Source organism: Chiloscyllium punctatum, unplaced genomic scaffold (assembly GCF_047496795.1).
Source record: "Chiloscyllium punctatum isolate Juve2018m unplaced genomic scaffold, sChiPun1.3 scaffold_67, whole genome shotgun sequence".
NCBI classification, from domain to species: Eukaryota; Metazoa; Chordata; class Chondrichthyes; order Orectolobiformes; family Hemiscylliidae; genus Chiloscyllium; species Chiloscyllium punctatum.
Genome location: NW_027309801.1, coordinates 843,492 through 850,254, shown reverse-complemented (window position 1 = coordinate 850,254; position 6,763 = coordinate 843,492).

Below are 6,763 nucleotides of genomic sequence, written 5' to 3'. Positions count from 1 at the left end.
TCCCTCAATTCCCCTTCCTGATTAAACCGCTCAGCCAGGAATATAACCCCTCGATTCCCCTTCCTGATTAAACCCCTCAGACTGGAATATAATCCCTCAATTCCCCTTCCTGATTAAACCCCTCAGCCAGGAATATAACCCCTCGATTCCCCTTCCTGATTAAACCCCTCAGCCAGGAATATAACCCCTCGATTCCCCTTCCTGATTAAACCCCTCAGACTGGAAAAAAAACCCTCGATTCCCCTTCCTGATTAAACCCCTCAGCTTGGAATATAACCACTCGATTCCCCCTTCCTGATTAAACCCCTCAGTCAGGAATATAACCCCTCGATTCCCCTTCCTGATTAAACCCCTCAGCCTGGAATATAACCCCTCGATTCGCCCTTCCTGATTAAACCCCTCGGCCTGGAATATAACCCCTCGATTCCCCTTCCTGATTAAACCCCTCAGACTGGAATATAACCCCTCGATTCCCCTTCCTGATTAAACCCCTCAGCTTGGAATATAACCCCTCGATTCCCCCTTCCTGATTAAACCCCTCAGTCAGGAATATAACCCCTCGGTTCCCCTTCCTGATTAAACCCCTCAGCCTGGAATATAACCCCTCGATTCCCCCTTCCTGATTAAACCCCTCGGCCCTGAATATAACCGCTCGATTCCCCCTTCCTATTTAAACCCCCGGCCCTGAATATAAGTCCTCGATTCCACCTTCCTGATTAAACCCCTCAGCCAGGAATATAACCCCTCGATTCCCCTTCCTGATTAAACCCCTCACCTTGGAATATAACCCCTCGATTCCCCCTTGCTGATTAAACCCCTCAGTCAGGAATATAACCCCTCGATTCCCCTTCCTGATTAAACCCCTCAGCCTGGAATATAACCCCTCGATTGCCCTTTCCTGATTAAACCCTGCGGCCTGGAATATAATCCCTCAATTCCCCTTCCTGATTAAACCCCTCAGCCAGGAATATAACCCCTCGATTCCCCTTCCTGATTAAACCCCTCAGACTGGAAAAAAAACCCTCGATTCCCCTTCCTGATTAAACCCCTCAGCTTGGAATATAACCCCTCGATTCCCCCTTCCTGATTAAACCCCTCGGCGCCGAACATTACCCCACGATTCCCCCTTCCTGATTAAACCCCTCGGCTTGGAATATAACCGCTTGATTCCCCTTCGTGATGAAACCCCTCAGCCTGGAATATAACCCCTCGATTCCCCTTTCTGATTAAACCCCTCGTCCCTGAATATAACCCCCGGAATCCCCTTCCGGATAAACCCCTCGTCCAGGAATATGACACCTCGATTCCCCCTTACGGATTAAACCCCTCGGCCTGGAATATAACTCCTCGATTCCCCTTCCTGATTAAACCCCTCAGCCTGGAATATAACCCCTTGATTCCCCCTTCCTGACTAAACCCCTCAGCCTGGAATATAACCCCTCGATTCCCCCTTTCCTGATTAAACACCTCGGCCAGGAATATAACCCCTCGATTCCCCTTCCTGATTAAACCCCTCTGCCTGGAATATAACCCCTCGATTTCCCCTTCCTGATTAAACCCCTCAGCCTAGAATATAACCACTCGATTCCCCTTCCTGATTAAACCCCTCAGCCTGGAATATAACCACTCGATTCCCCCTTCCTGATTAAACCGCTCAGCCAGGAATATAACCCCTCGATTCCCCTTCCTGATTAAACCCCTCAGACTGGAATATAATCCCTCAATTCCCCTTCCTGATTAAACCCCTCAGCCAGGAATATAACCCCTCGATTCCCCTTCCTGATTAAACCCCTCAGCCAGGAATATAACCCCTCGATTCCCCTTCCTGATTAAACCCCTCAGACTGGAAAAAAAACCCTCAATTCCCCTTCCTGATTAAACCCCTCAGCTTGGAATATAACCCCTCGATTCCCCCTTCCTGATTAAACCCCTCAGTCAGGAATATAACCCCTCGGTTCCCCTTCCTGATTAAACCCCTCAGCCTGGAATATAACCCCTCGATTCCCCCTTCCTGATTAAACCCCTCGGCCCTGAATATAACCGCTCGATTCCCCCTTCCTATTTAAACCCCCGGCCCTGAATATAAGTCCTCGATTCCACCTTCCTGATTAAACCCCTCAGCCAGGAATATAACCCCTCGATTCCCCTTCCTGATTAAACCCCTCACCTTGGAATATAACCCCTCGATTCCCCCTTCCTGATTAAACCCCTCAGTCAGGAATATAACCCCTCGATTCCCCTTCCTGATTAAACCCCTCAGCCTGGAATATAACCCCTCGATTGCCCCTTCCTGATTAAACCCTGCGGCCTGGAATATAATCCCTCAATTCCCCTTCCTGATTAAACCCCTCAGCCAGGAATATAACCCCTCGATTCCCCTTCCTGATTAAACCCCTCAGACTGGAAAAAAACCCCTCGATTCCCCTTCCTGATTAAACCCCTCAGCTTGGAATATAACCCCTCGATTCCCCCTTCCTGATTAAACCCCTCGGCGCCGAACATTACCCCACGATTCCCCCTTCCTGATTATACCCCTCGGCTTGGAATATAACCGCTTGATTCCCCTTCGTGATGAAACCCCTCAGCCTGGAATATAACCCCTCGATTCCCCCTTTCTGATTAAACCCCTCAGCCTGGAATATAACCCCTCGATTCCCATTCCTGATTAAATCGCTCGGCCTGGAATATAACCCCTCGATTGCCCCTTCCTGATTAAACCCTGCGGCCTGGAATATAATCCCTCAATTCCCCTTCCTGATTAAACCCCTCAGCCAGGAATATAACCCCTCGATTCCCCTTCCTGATTAAACCCCTCAGACTGGAAAAAAACCCCTCGATTCCCCTTCCTGATTAAACCCCTCAGCTTGGAATATAACCCCTCGATTCCCCCTTCCTGATTAAACCCCTCGGCGCCGAACATTACCCCACGATTCCCCCTTCCTGATTATACCCCTCGGCTTGGAATATAACCGCTTGATTCCCCTTCGTGATGAAACCCCTCAGCCTGGAATATAACCCCTCGATTCCCCCTTTCTGATTAAACCCCTCAGCCTGGAATATAAACCCTCGATTCCCATTCCTGATTAAATCGCTCGGCCTGGAATATAACCTCTCGATTCCCCTTCCTGATTAAACCCCTCGGCCAGGAATATAACCACTCGATTCCCCTTCCTGATTAAACCCCACGGCCTGGAATATTACCCCTCGATTCCCCTTCCTGATTAAACCCCTCGGCCTGGAATATAACCCCTCGATTCCCCTTCCTGATTAAACCCCTCGGCCTGAAATATAAGCACTCGATTCCCCCTTCCTGATTAAACCCCTCGGCCTGGAATATAACCCCTCGATTCCCCCTTCCTGATTAAACACCTCAGCCTGGAATATAAACCCACGATTCCCCTTCCTGATTAAACCGCTCGGCCTGGAATATAACCCCTCGATTCCCCCTTCCTGCTTAAACCCCTCGGCCAGTATTAAAAACCCTCGATTCCCCCTTCCTGATTAAACGCCTCGGCCAGGAATATAACCCCTGGATTCCCCTTCCTGATAAAACCTCTCAGCCTGGAATATAACCCCTCTATTCCCCTTCCTGATTAAACCCCTCAGCCAAGAATATAGCCCCTCGATTCCCCTTCCTGATTAAACCCCTCAGCCTGGAATATAACCCCTCGATTCCCCTTCCTGATTAAACCCCTCAGCTTGGAATATAACCCCTCGATTCCCCCTTCCTGATTAAACCCCTCAGTCAGGAATATAACCCCTCGATTTCGCTTCCTGATTAAACCCCTCAACCTGGAATATAACCCCTCGATTCCCCTTCCTGATTAAACCCCTCAGCCTGGAATATAACCCCTCGATTCCCCCTTCCTGATTAAACCCTTCGGCCCTGAATATAACCCCACGATTCCCCCTTCCTGATTAAACCCCTCAGCCTGGAATATAACCACTCGATTCCCCTTCCTGATTAAACCCCTCAGCCTGGAAAATAACCCCTCGATTCCCCTTCCTGATTCAACCCCTCAGCCTGGAACATAACCCCTCGATACCCCCTTCCTGATTAAACCCCTCAGCCTGGAATATAACCCCTCGATTTCCCCTTCCTGATTAAACCCCTCAGCCTGGAATATAACCCCTCGATTCCCCCTTCCCGATTAAACCCCTCGGCCTGGAATATAACCCCTCGATTCCCCCTTCCTGATTAAACCCCTCAGCCTGGAATATAACCCCTCGATTCCCCTTCCTGATTAAACCCCTCAGCTTGGAATATAACCCCTCGATTCCCCCTTCCTGATTAAACCCCTCAGTCAGGAATATAACCCCTCGATTTCGCTTCCTGATTAAACCCCTCAACCTGGAATATAACCCCTCGATTCCCCTTCCTGATTAAACCCCTCAGCCTGGAATATAACCACTCGATTCCCCCTTCCTGATTAAACCTCTCAGCTTGGAATATAACCACTCGATTCCCCCTTCCTGATTAAACCCCTCAGTCAGGAATATAACCCCTCGATTCCCCTTCCTGATTAAACCCCTCAGACTGGAAAAAAACCCCTCGATTCCCCTTCCTGATTAAACCCCTCAGCTTGGAATATAACCCCTCGATTCCCCCTTCCTGATTAAACCCCTCGGCGCCGAACATTACCCCACGATTCCCCCTTCCTGATTAAACCCCTCAACCTGGAATATAACCCCTCGATTCCCCTTCCTGATTAAACCCCTCAGTCAGGAATATAACCCCTCGATTTCGCTTCCTGATTAAACCCCTCAGCCTAGAATATAACCACTCGATTCCCCTTCCTGATTAAACCCCTCAGCCTGGAATATAACCACTCGATTCCCCCTTCCTGATTAAACCTCTCGGCCTGGAATATAATCCCTCAATTCCCCTTCCTGATTAAACCGCTCAGCCAGGAATATAACCCCTCGATTCCCCTTCCTGATTAAACCCCTCAGACTGGAATATAATCCCTCAATTCCCCTTCCTGATTAAACCCCTCAGCCAGGAATATAACCCCTCGATTCCCCTTCCTGATTAAACCCCTCAGCCAGGAATATAACCCCTCGATTCCCCTTCCTGATTAAACCCCTCAGACTGGAAAAAAAACCCTCGATTCCCCTTCCTGATTAAACCCCTCAGCTTGGAATATAACCACTCGATTCCCCCTTCCTGATTAAACCCCTCAGTCAGGAATATAACCCCTCGATTCCCCTTCCTGATTAAACCCCTCAGCCTGGAATATAACCCCTCGATTCGCCCTTCCTGATTAAACCCCTCGGCCTGGAATATAACCCCTCGATTCCCCTTCCTGATTAAACCCCTCAGACTGGAATATAACCCCTCGATTCCCCTTCCTGATTAAACCCCTCAGCTTGGAATATAACCCCTCGATTCCCCCTTCCTGATTAAACCCCTCAGTCAGGAATATAACCCCTCGATACCCCCTTCCTGATTAAACCCCTCAGCCTGGAATATAACCCCTCGATTCCCCCTTCCTGATTAAACCCCTCGGCCCTGAATATAACCGCTCGATTCCCCCTTCCTATTTAAACCCCCGGCCCTGAATATAAGTCCTCGATTCCACCTTCCTGATTAAACCCCTCAGCCAGGAATATAACCCCTCGATTCCCCTTCCTGATTAAACCCCTCACCTTGGAATATAACCCCTCGATTCCCCCTTGCTGATTAAACCCCTCAGTCAGGAATATAACCCCTCGATTCCCCTTCCTGATTAAACCCCTCAGCCTCGAATATAACCCCTCGATTGCCCTTTCCTGATTAAACCCTGCGGCCTGGAATATAATCCCTCAATTCCCCTTCCTGATTAAACCCCTCAGCCAGGAATATAACCCCTCGATTCCCCTTCCTGATTAAACCCCTCAGACTGGAAAAAAAACCCTCGATTCCCCTTCCTGATTAAACCCCTCAGCTTGGAATATAACCCCTCGATTCCCCCTTCCTGATTAAACCCCTCGGCGCCGAACATTACCCCACGATTCCCCCTTCCTGATTAAACCCCTCGGCTTGGAATATAACCGCTTGATTCCCCTTCGTGATGAAACCCCTCAGCCTGGAATATAACCCCTCGATTCCCCTTTCTGATTAAACCCCTCGTCCCTGAATATAACCCCCGGAATCCCCTTCCGGATAAACCCCTCGTCCAGGAATATGACACCTCGATTCCCCCTTCCGGATTAAACCCCTCGGCCTGGAATATAACTCCTCGATTCCCCTTCCTGATTAAACCCCTCAGCCTGGAATATAACCCCTTGATTCCCCCTTCCTGACTAAACCCCTCAGCCTGGAATATAACCCCTCGATTCCCCCTTTCCTGATTAAACACCTCGGCCAGGAATATAACCCCTTGATTCCCCTTCCTGATTAAACCCCTCGGACTGGAATATAACCCCTCGATTCCCCTTCCTGATTACACCCCTCAGCCTGGAATATAACCCCACGATTCCCCTTCCTGATTAAACCCCTCGGCCTGGAATATAACCCCTCGATTCCCCTTCCTGATTAAACCCCTCGTCCCTGAATATAACCCCCGGAATCCCCTTCCGGATAAACCCCTCGTCCAGGAATATGACACCTCGATTCCCCCTTCCGGATTAAACCCCTCGGCCTGGAATATAACCCCTCGATTCCCCTTCCTGATTAAACCCCTCGTCCCTGAATATAACCCCCGGAATCCCCTTCCGGATAAACCCCTCGTCCAGGAATATGACACCTCGATTCCCCCTTCCGGATTAAACCCCTCAGCCT